This window comes from Trichechus manatus, unplaced genomic scaffold (genome assembly GCF_000243295.1).
Source record: "Trichechus manatus latirostris isolate Lorelei unplaced genomic scaffold, TriManLat1.0 scaffold00179, whole genome shotgun sequence".
NCBI classification, from domain to species: domain Eukaryota; kingdom Metazoa; phylum Chordata; class Mammalia; order Sirenia; family Trichechidae; genus Trichechus; species Trichechus manatus.
The window spans coordinates 953,425-964,440 of NW_004444115.1; positions in this window are offsets into that span (position 1 = coordinate 953,425).

The following is an 11,016-nucleotide window of genomic DNA, read 5'->3' on the forward strand; positions in this document are numbered from 1 at the left end:
AGGGCTCAGCCGCCGCAGACGCCGGCCGCTGGAGCGCCGCCCCTCGCCAGGGCCCGAGGAGGGGAGGAGGCAGCCGGATAGTCCCGCGCAGCCGGATTTCAGCACCAGGCTTTCCAGGACCCTGCCGCTGGCTGCCCAGAGAAGCCGGGTACCGGACTCGGCCCGCCTCTTCTGACGCGCCCCCACCTCCAGCTCGGCCTGCCGCCGGCTGCCACCTGCGGGGTCCGCTCCCTCCAGGAACCTCTGTCGTGGCATCTTCGGCATGTGTGCTATTAGTTTAACACTAGAAGAGTGGAAAATATGTTTATTTGAAATTATATATTGCATACGTAATGTGTATTTTATTAAAAGATGAATAATAGGTATTTATTTGAAATTATATGTTATTCTGTATTATTTACTTTTCTGTTACATAAATCTTATTATTTAAACAAAATAGGACGAATACTGGCAATGAATAGTAATTAATAATAGGGCTAATTGAACAAATAGTATGTGAGAAAAATAAAAAATAATACTGTTTCCATCCTCTGATACAGCAATTTAACTTGTTTTAAACTCATTATTGAATATTTAAATTTTGTATTAAGATATTAAATGTAACACTTTTTAAAAGGAAAATGCCTACACAATAGGACAATTTAAAGATATTACCAATATTTAATAAATAATAACAATGACATTTCTGTCCTATGATTCAGTAGGATATTTTTGCTCTTTGTTTCCTCGCCTATAGCCTTTAGGAAATCCTTTTCTTTTAAGTAGTGATAAAACTGAATACAGTCAAACGTAAAATTCTCTTTGACTTGCAGCTCTGCTCTGATCAAACCCTCATTATGCTAATTCCTGATGTCAGTTCATTTTGATGACATCAAGCTAAATAACCTGTCAACAAAAGGATTTGAGCATGGAATTCTTAGTATTTTACTTACTAGCAACAGCAGGTTTTTAGACTTGTAGGAATTAGTTTCCAGCTCTTAAAAAACGTACATCCACTTTGTATCTACAGGTTTGTTTTGGTAGGCCAGCTGTTTGTCACTTGGGTCCTTTGCATCTATAAATTTACCATGTATGCTATCTATGTCCCTCTGTCTCTCCCTCTCTCTGTGTTTTAGTCATCTAGGGCTGCTATAACGGAAATACCACAAGTGGATGGCTTTAACAAACTGAAATTTATTTTCTCACAGTCGGGGAGGCTAGAAGTCCGAATTCAGGGTGCCAGCTCCAGGGGAAGGCTTTCTCCTTCTGTGGGCTCTGGAGGAAGGTCCTTGTCATCAATCTTCCCCTGGTCTAGGAACCCCAGGTCCAAAGGAGGTGATCTGCTCCTGGCAGTACTTTCTTGGTGGTATGAGGTCCTCATCCCAAGTTTCAGGATCCCACTTCTTCCCAATCAATGCCCTCACTTTAACTTCAGACACCACTCAAGGTTGGGAATTGAGTTGGCACTGTAATTCAGCCACTCTTACAATAAGTCTTTGGGTTTGGTTTTCGGCAATTTCAGCTCTTTTACTACAAGAAATAAGGCTTTCTTTCAAGGCACAAGTGGAAACTTTGAGGTCGTTTATGTGGCACCTGAGCTTTGAATCTGAAGCCCTGAGCTCATCTCTTTCTTTCACCACTTTGTCTAGTGAAAGTACGACCAACCAACCAGCTTCCTTATATTTCTCATTATGACAAAATTGTAGAAAGGCATCATCCATGCTATCGCCCACAGCCTTGCCTTTCACCAATACCTGATCTATTGGTGGTGATATTTTGCGTATTTGTATTGCCACCTTACAGCATGGATTAGCAGTGCCTCTTTACTGCAGAGTCATCAACACCTTTAAGACTAAAGAGACTTGAGAACCAATTTAGAAAGCTCATCCTTACAATTTTGTTTCTCTAGACCACTCTTGGTACCAAATGTCTTAGGCTGCGTTCTCCAGAGAAGCAAAACCAGTAAAGCGTATAAATATATATAGAGAGAGTTTATATCAAGGAAATGGCTCACGCGACTGTAGAGGCTGGAACGTCCCGGTCCATGGGTCAGGATAGAGGCCTCTCCTGATTCATGTAGCAGCAGGGGCTGGTGAATCCAAGATCGGCAGGTCAGACAGCAGGGCTCTTGCTCACAGGTTGCAAAGATTGATGAATCCCAAGATCGGCAGGCAAGATGGCAGGTAAGCTTCTAGCTCAAGTCTGAAGAACTCAGACGAACAGGGGCCAGCTGCAGGATCCAGAGTGAGCAGAAGCCCAGGAGCCTTGCCAGAAAGTCCACTTATATTTGATGCAGGCCACACCCCCAAGGAAACTCCCTTTCAACTGATTGGCTACTTACAGCAGATCCCATCATGGAGGTGATAACATATCAGATTTCATCATGGAAGTGATCACATCATCATACAACTGCCAAATTGCATCAAAACTGCGAATGCACTGAGAATCATGGGCCAGCCACGTTGACACACAACCTTAACAATCACACACACTCTCTCTCTCTCTCTCTCAGGGAAAATGGTTTTTAAACACAGAGGAAATTTGAACTTGTGAAATTGAAGTTGGATTACAAATAAGTTATAGTTTTAGTAAATAAATGAGAAAGTTCTTATTTAATTTGCTGTCTTTTTTCTGGTGACCTTTTTTTTAGTTCTGAAACAGTCTTCTAAAAAATGAGTCCTTTTTTCATTATATGAGTTTTTGTAAGACTTACACATAACATTGAAAAACTCAGGTGCAGTTGGTTTATCTTTTTCTACACTCCTTTTGGTGTCTTTAAACATCATCAGTTTTGGAGAAACAGCATTATAAATTTCTGTGTTACTATAATCCTTTTCTCCATTCTCATCCTCAGTGTGTTTCCAAATTACAGAAAGACATTCTTCTTGTTTCATACTTCAAAAATATTTTATGGCAGACCAACACATTAATATGTTTTCTATGAACAGCAACAGTGATAGCCATCTTGCAGGCATTTGTCAAAACAGGCCATCTCTTTCCATTTCTAGAAAGTAAAAAATCTCATTAAGTGCTTTGCATGTTTGGAGGAAACTTAAAAGTAATCAAAAACCTTTATTATTAAAGTCTCAATATCACAGGTAAGCAACTCACGCTTTTTTAGCAGTGGTATGCAGGGCAATTTAGCAGATAATTTTTTTTTTCACTTTCTTTGTTAAGGAGTTTATAGACTAACTGGAATTTGCAAAAAAAAATTTTTTTGTATTGTCTGCCAAATAAGCAGACAGAGGAGCAAAGTGTAGTTTCTATATGGACAATATAGCAGCATTCTTTTATTTTTTCTGCACTTTCATTAAAATCTTCATAGAAATCAAGAGGATTTAAAACTCCATTTTTCAATTCCAAGTACCTAACAGCAAAACATTTTTTTATTGCTGTGATTTGATGCATCACTTGATATACTGTAGAAAGCACGACTGTTGGTAAGATCGGACAGAATCAGCTCTATCTTGTAAAGGGCCAACACATCTGTTATAAAAATTTCCCCTTTGATATCATCCAGAGGATATTTTAGTTGTAGCCTCTCAAGGAACTGTAGCATTACTCTGTTTCATAGAGCAATCAGAGCAGCAATACAATAATGCTAGTTCATTCATTCCTGTGGTATGCCCAAGCTAATTCAGTACTGCTATTTTTGACTGAGCATTGGTGTCTTTTTGGGAGACAAAACTCTTTGATTAATCTAGGAGTGCTTGCCTGTTTCATCCCAGACTTGTGAGATTCAGTTTCTGCAGGTGCTTTCACACTCCCTCTCCACCATGTCTAATCCCAGATTATTTTCTGAATATTATGACCATGATGTCTGGGTCACAGTGGCATTGGTATTGTAATCATTCTCATTTTCATTATCTGAACTCTTAGAAAACATGGTCACAATATTCACCATGTTAAAAATTAAACTTGCATTATCTCAACACAGGAACCCCTGGTGGCATAGTGGTTAAGAGCTATGGCTGCTAACCAAAAGGTTGGCAGTTTGAATCCACCAGGCGCTCCTTAGAAACTCTATGGGGCAGTTCTACTCTGCTCTATAGACTCGCTATGAGTCGGAATCGACTCGACAGCAATGGGTTTTTTTCTTTTTTTTGTATCTCAACACAAATCACAACAGGTAAAGTTAAAGATGGTTCATGCTCACGATTACAATGCACTTAAGTTGCATCACTAGGAGTGATGTAACAATGGACAATTCTTTATTGTGAACCACAAATCATGGTTGCCATCATAAGTGGTCGGAGGAAGAAGCAGTGATGAAGACTACAGAAGGTGCTATATCCATTTGACGCTAAAACGAGTGCTGCTTTCAGCCCCTGCTTTTTGGGTTTTGTACTTTCCCCCCAACCTTCTGCACCCATCACCAAAAACTGGGATTTTTTTTGATCCAAGGGAGGAGTTTCCCAGGATGCAGGACTTTTAATGCTGAAACCAGGACAATTCCATACAAACTGGGGTGGTTGGTCACCTAACACGTTTCTAGAATCAAGAAATAATGAGTCTGAATATAAAAATCAGTTGTGTTGTTGTTAGGTGCCATTGAGTTGGCTCTGACTCATAGCGACTCTATGTCCAACAGAACGGAACACTGCCTGGTCCTGCGCCATGCTCACAATCGTTGTTATGCTTGAGCCCATTATTGCAGTCACTGTGTAAATCCATCTCGTTGAGGGTCTTCCTCTTTTTCACTGACCCTCTACTCTACCAAGCCTGATGTCCTTCTCCAGGGACTGATCAATCCTGATAACATGTATATACACTAGCAACAAAAAATTGTAAATCAGAAAATTTTAAATGTCATTAACAATAGCATTTTTGAAACATGAAATAAGTAGGGATAAATTTCCTATGGAGCAGTTCTACTCTGTAACACATGGGGTTGCCATGAGCTAGAATCAACTCAATGGCAACTAACAACAACAAAATTTAACAAAATATGTGCAAGACCTGTACACTGAGAACTACCAAACATTGCTGAGGGAAATTAGCAAAGACCTAAATAAATGGAGAAAAATCATATGTTAATGGATTGGAAGACTCAATATTAAGATGTCAATTCTTCCAAAGTGTTCTATAGATTCAACGCATTTCAATCAAAACCCCAGCAGGCATTTTTTTGGGTAAAAATTGATAAACTGATTCTAAAATTTAAATGGAAACGTAAGCACCTAAAATAGCCAACATAACTTTGAGAAAGAAAAACAAAGTTGGAGGACTTACTTACACTATCTGATTTCAAAACTTACTTGAAAGCTATCGTAATTAAGACAGTATGGTATTGGCATAAAGATAAATGGATAGATCAATAGAACAAAATAGAGAGTCCAGAAGTAGATACACACATATAGGGTCAATTGATTTTCAACAAAGTGCTAAGGCAATTAAATGGGGGAAAAGATAGTCCTTTCAACAAATACTGCTGGAAGAAATACATATCCATACAGAAAAATAATGAATCTTGATCCCTACCTCACACCTCATAAAATTAAAAAATTCAAAATGGGTAAGAGCTCTAAATGTAAAAGCCATAACAATAAAGCTTCTGGAAGAAAACATAAAAGGAAACCTTCGTGACTTTGTGTTAGGCAAATATTTTTTTAGATAGGACGAGAAAAGCATGAACCATAAAATAAAATGTGGATAATTGGACTTCTTCAAAATTAAAAACATCTGCTCTTCAAAAGACACTGTTAAGTAGTAAAAGACAAGCCACAGACCGAGAGAAAATTTTTGCAAATACTTATCTGACAAAGGAATATATAAAATTTGTCAAAACTCTATAAGAAAATGGTCTCACCCCTTCGGGAGCAAGGGAGAATGAAGAGAACAGGATACAAGGAAAAGATTGGTCCATAGCTACCAAGGCCTCCACCAGACTGAGTCCAGTACAGCTAGATGGCACCTGGCTATCACCACTGACTGCTCTGACCAGGATCACAACAGAGTCCTGAACAGAGCTGGAGAAGGATGTAGAAGAACACACACAAAAAAGACCAGATTTACTGGCCTGACAGAGACTGGAGAAACCCTGAGAGTATGGCCCGCGGACACCCTTTTAGCTCAGTGGTGAAGTCACTCCCAAGATTCACTGTTCAGCTGGGGATTGGACAGCCCCATAAAACAAAACCTGACTAATGAGGGACAGCAGTCCAGGGACAAGGACTAGAAGGCAGAAGGGGACAGGAAAGCCAGTGATAGGGAACCCAGGATTGAATAAGGACAGTGTTGGCATGTAGTGGGTTGTTAACCAGTGTCATAGGGCAATATATGTACTGTTTAATGAGAAACTATTTTGTTCTGTAAACCTTTATCTAAAGTGAGAACAGCAGCACAACTGGAAGAATGTAATCAATGTCACTGAATTGTACATGTAGAAATTTTTGAAACGGTGTATCTTTGGCTATGTATATTTTCACCAAAAAAAAAAAAGGTCCTCCAAGGTCGAGAAGGGAGAATGTTGACATGTCGTGGGGTTGTTAACTAATGTCATAAAACAATATGTGTACTGACTGTTTAATGAGAAACTCATTTGTTTCTGTAAACCTTCACCTAAAGTACAATAAAAAAAAAAAAAAAACTCAATAAGAAAACAACTCCATAAAAATGAAACGGGCTAAAGATTTGAACAGACATTTCAACAAAGATAATATATGATAGGCAAAAAGCACATGAAAAGATATTTAACATCATTAGTGATTAGGGAAATGAAAATTAAAGCTACAATGAGATACCACTACACATCTATTAGAATGGCTAAAAGGTAAAACAATACACAAGCAAAAAACAAACGTAAGAAACCTGGCAATACCAAGTACTAGCAAGGATGCAGAGCAACTGGAAAGCTTATAAATTGCTGGTGGGAATGCAACATGGTACAGCCACTTTGGAAAACAATTTTACTTTTTTTTTTTTAACAAAGGTAAATATGCGCTTACCACATGACCCAGCTATCCCACTTCTAGGTATCTACCTAAGAGAAATGAAAACTTATGCCCATACAAATGTTGTAGCATCTTTATTTAATAAATAGCCAAAAACTGAGGAATGGGTAAACAAATTTTGGTGCATCATATAATGGAATCAACTCAGCCATACAAAGGAATGAACTACTGATACATGCATCAACATGGCTGAATCTCAAAAGCTTTATGATGAGAAATTCTGGGAAGACGGTGGTGTAAGCAAGTCTAAGATTCTGACCTTCCCCACACAAACACCAAGAAAAGCAACTAGAAGTCTGCTATCAGCCCTGTAAGAACTCTGAAATGGTGGGCAGAGTACTGCAGCAAGGAGCTGCAAATTGAATCAAGACAAGGATGAATCTCATATATTAAGACAAGTGCTTCTTTCACTGTCCCTGCCCTTTCGCCTTTTCCTTCCAGCATGGCAGACATGTGGCTGTAGCAGAGCTGCAGCTGCACCCACACCCCCTGCCAAAGCATGGCTTTCCTGTGCACTGGGAATGGCCTCAATCTATGACTCTAAAATAAAAGAACAGATCTTGCTAGTGGACTCTTCAGTGTGTATATTCTGACTCTCATCTAGAGGTGACCTGAAAGACTGAAACTTTGATCTGGCCTGAATCGAAACCCTCATAGAATGGGGTAGAGAGAAGCAACCAACGACTAAGGGCTGTCCTCATCTGAGGACAGTGTAATTAGTGTGTGCCTTCTGATCAGTTTGAGCCACTAAAGGACCAAAAACGTGGTCAGCTGGAATTGGGGCCCTCACAGAACAGGGTAGGGAGCAGTAACCAAAGACTGAAGGCTGATTAGTGTGTGTTTTCTGATCTGTCTGGAAGCTGCTGAAAGACTGGAACCTTGATCTGGCCTAAACTGGAGATATCACAGAGAGGGAGAGGGAATGGTAAGAAGAGTCTGAAGGATGTGCCCATCTAAGAGTTCCTTGCAGAAACTAGCACTGCCAAAGCATAGTATACTTGGGGGAATTGAGAAGCTACCACCTTATAAAATTGTAATCTTGATTCAACAACAACAACAACAAAAATCTCAAGGCACACAAAGAAACTGGAAATGATGGGCATTCAAGTGAATAAGGTGAAGGGAAAGAAATTGTACTTATGGAAGCCCAAATAAACAATGAACAGAATGGAAGAATATAATACAGCAATATTAAACAAACTCAACGAACTAAAGGAAAACACAGACAAAGAACTAAAGTAAATCAGGAAAACAATGCATGAACAAAATGAGAAAACAAATAAAAAGATAAACATTATTAAAAGAAACCAAAGGAAATATTGGAACTGAAAGACACAATAACTGAAATAAAAAACTCTGTGCCAACAAGCACATGAAAAGATGCTTAACGTCATTAACCATTAGAAAAATGCAAATCAAAACTAAAATGAGATACCACTTCACCCCATTCTAGAGGCAATGATTTAAAAAACAAAAATAGAAAATGATATGTGTTGGTGAGGTTGTGGAGAAACTAGAACCCTCATCAATTGCTGGTGGGAATGTAAAGTGATACGGTCACTGTGGAGAACAGTTTGGTTGTTCCTCAAAAAGTTAAACACAGAACTACCAAATGACCCAGCAATTCCAATCCTAGGTATAAACCCAGAAGAAGTGAAGGCAGGAATACAAACAGAAATTGTACACAATGTCTACTGCAGCACTTTACCCAATAGCCAAAAGGTGGAAACAACCAAAATGTCCATAGACAGATGAATGGATAAACAAAATGTGGTATATATACACAATGGAATACTACTCAGCCATAAAGAGAAATGAAGTCCTAATGCATGCCACTACATGGATGAACCTTGAAAACATCATGCTAAGTGAATAAGTCAGTCACAAAAACACGAACACTGTATGATCTTACTTAAATGAAACAGCAAATATATAGAAACCATAGATTATCAGTGGTTACCAGAGGTGGCAGGGAAGGGAAAAGGGGAAATTTTGCTTTAACGGTGATGGAATGATTTGGAAAAGGATAGCAAAAATAATTGAATGACTTGAAGAATATAATCAACGTCACTGAATTGTACATACAGAAATTATTGACATGGCATGTTTTGTTATGTGTATTTTCATCATCAATAAAAATCTCATTGGAACGATTGAACAACAGATTTGAGCAGACAGAAGAATCAGTGATCTAGAGGTTAAGGTAGTTGAAATTATAAAGTCTGAGGAGCAACAAGAGAGAACACTCAAGACCGCTGAGCACACTTTAATGGAAATGCAACATACTATCAAGTGAACTAACATACGCATCATGGGAAACTCAGAAGGAGATGAGAGAAGGGGGAATAAAGAATATTAAAAGAAATAATGACAGGAGGTGGGGTGAAGATGGTGGAGTAGTTAGATGCTTCCAGTGGACCCTCTTACAACAAAGGCTCGAAAAAACAAGTGATTCGATTATATATGGCAATCTGAGAGCCCTGAACATCAAAGGCAGAGTTGAGGAACTGGATTGAGTAGCAGTGGGAGGGAGAGGCGGTTTGGAAGCAGCGAGGAATTGCCAGACTTGACCCGGCAAGAGCCTGAGCCCTTCAGGCCTGAGCAGCTGGGGGGGTAAGCGATGAGGCAGGCAAGCGGCGGTGCTTGAGAGGCGTGTTTTGTGCACCAGGAGAGACCCAGCACCAGAGAGTCTACATGGCCACCCAGAACCAGTGAGAAGTAGCCCTCATCAGTGAAAGATAAGTACTTGCATATGGCTTACCACACAGATCAAAAACAGCTCCCTTAGGGAAAACTCTCTCTCCCATTTACGTCCCCGTTTCCTGCTCTGCACTGGGTCCCAGACAAGTTTCAGCAAGTGCCAAGTCCCCTGGGCTGGAAGCAGGATCTGTCACACACCCAGAGCCATTCTCCCTGCCTTGGAGAGTGAACAAATTAACAAATGGGGGGAAAAATAAACTGCCAGCTCCCCTAAGCAAGGAACACAAGGTAGGCACACCTCCCTTGACTAGGCACAGGCATAAGGGATCCACAGACTTTGGGTGCCTTTCTCCCTGCATAGACTTGTGTGGGCCCATCTCAACAGCATAGGCCCTCATTACCACAGTACAACAGGTTATATACCGGAACTCTAACTTCAACTATTTCAGCTGTGAAGTGGCAGGTTCTTGACATTTGACACTGCTCTGCCCATTAAGTGGGGTCTTCACCTACCCACATCAGGGGCCTGGGGACTGATGGCTCCACGCATGCCACCTAGCCATCTAAGATAGGCGCCCATGAATAAGAGCTGCCCCCCAGTCCTTACAGCCATCAGCATTAGGTGCTCATAGTCCGGCTACAAAACCAACCCACCTACGCACTCTAGGGAACAGGGACACGACTTCCTCCTGGACACTTGGGGGTGGCCATCAGCCCCCTGCCTTGCTCAGAGTGTGTCCCCCTGCTGCAGCCAGATGCCTGTGCCTACACCAATCACCCATGCCTGTCTAGGACTGTAAGTGAGAGCCTACACCACACACTTGGTGGCTATCTACCTGGGAAACTGAGCTGAATCCATACAGGAGGGGTGGGTGGACTCCTGAGCTCACACACCTAGTAACATATCTAACTACCTGGTGACCGGACATTAGAGCTTCAAACGTGCCAATAATCAAACTAGCTCACATGAGCAGCCTATTTGGGCATATCAAAACAAAACAAGAAACTAGGACACAGTAAGCAAACATAAAATAAATAAATATAATAACTTATTGATGGCTTGGAGACGACAGTCAATATCACATCACATAAAGAGGCAATCCATGATGGCTTCAGCAGGCTCCCAAAATAAAGAATCTAGAAGTTTTCCAAAGGAGGAAAATTTCTTGGAATTACTGGAGGCAGAATACAAAAGAATAATATACAGAACTCTTCAAGAAATTAGGAAGAAAATTAAGCAAAACACAGAACACGCAATAGAGGAAGTTAAAAAGATTAGAGACGAGCATAATGACAAATTTAACAGGCTGCAAGAATCAATAGAGAGACAGCAATCAGAAATCCACAAGATTAACAATAAAATTTCAGAATTAGACAACTCAGT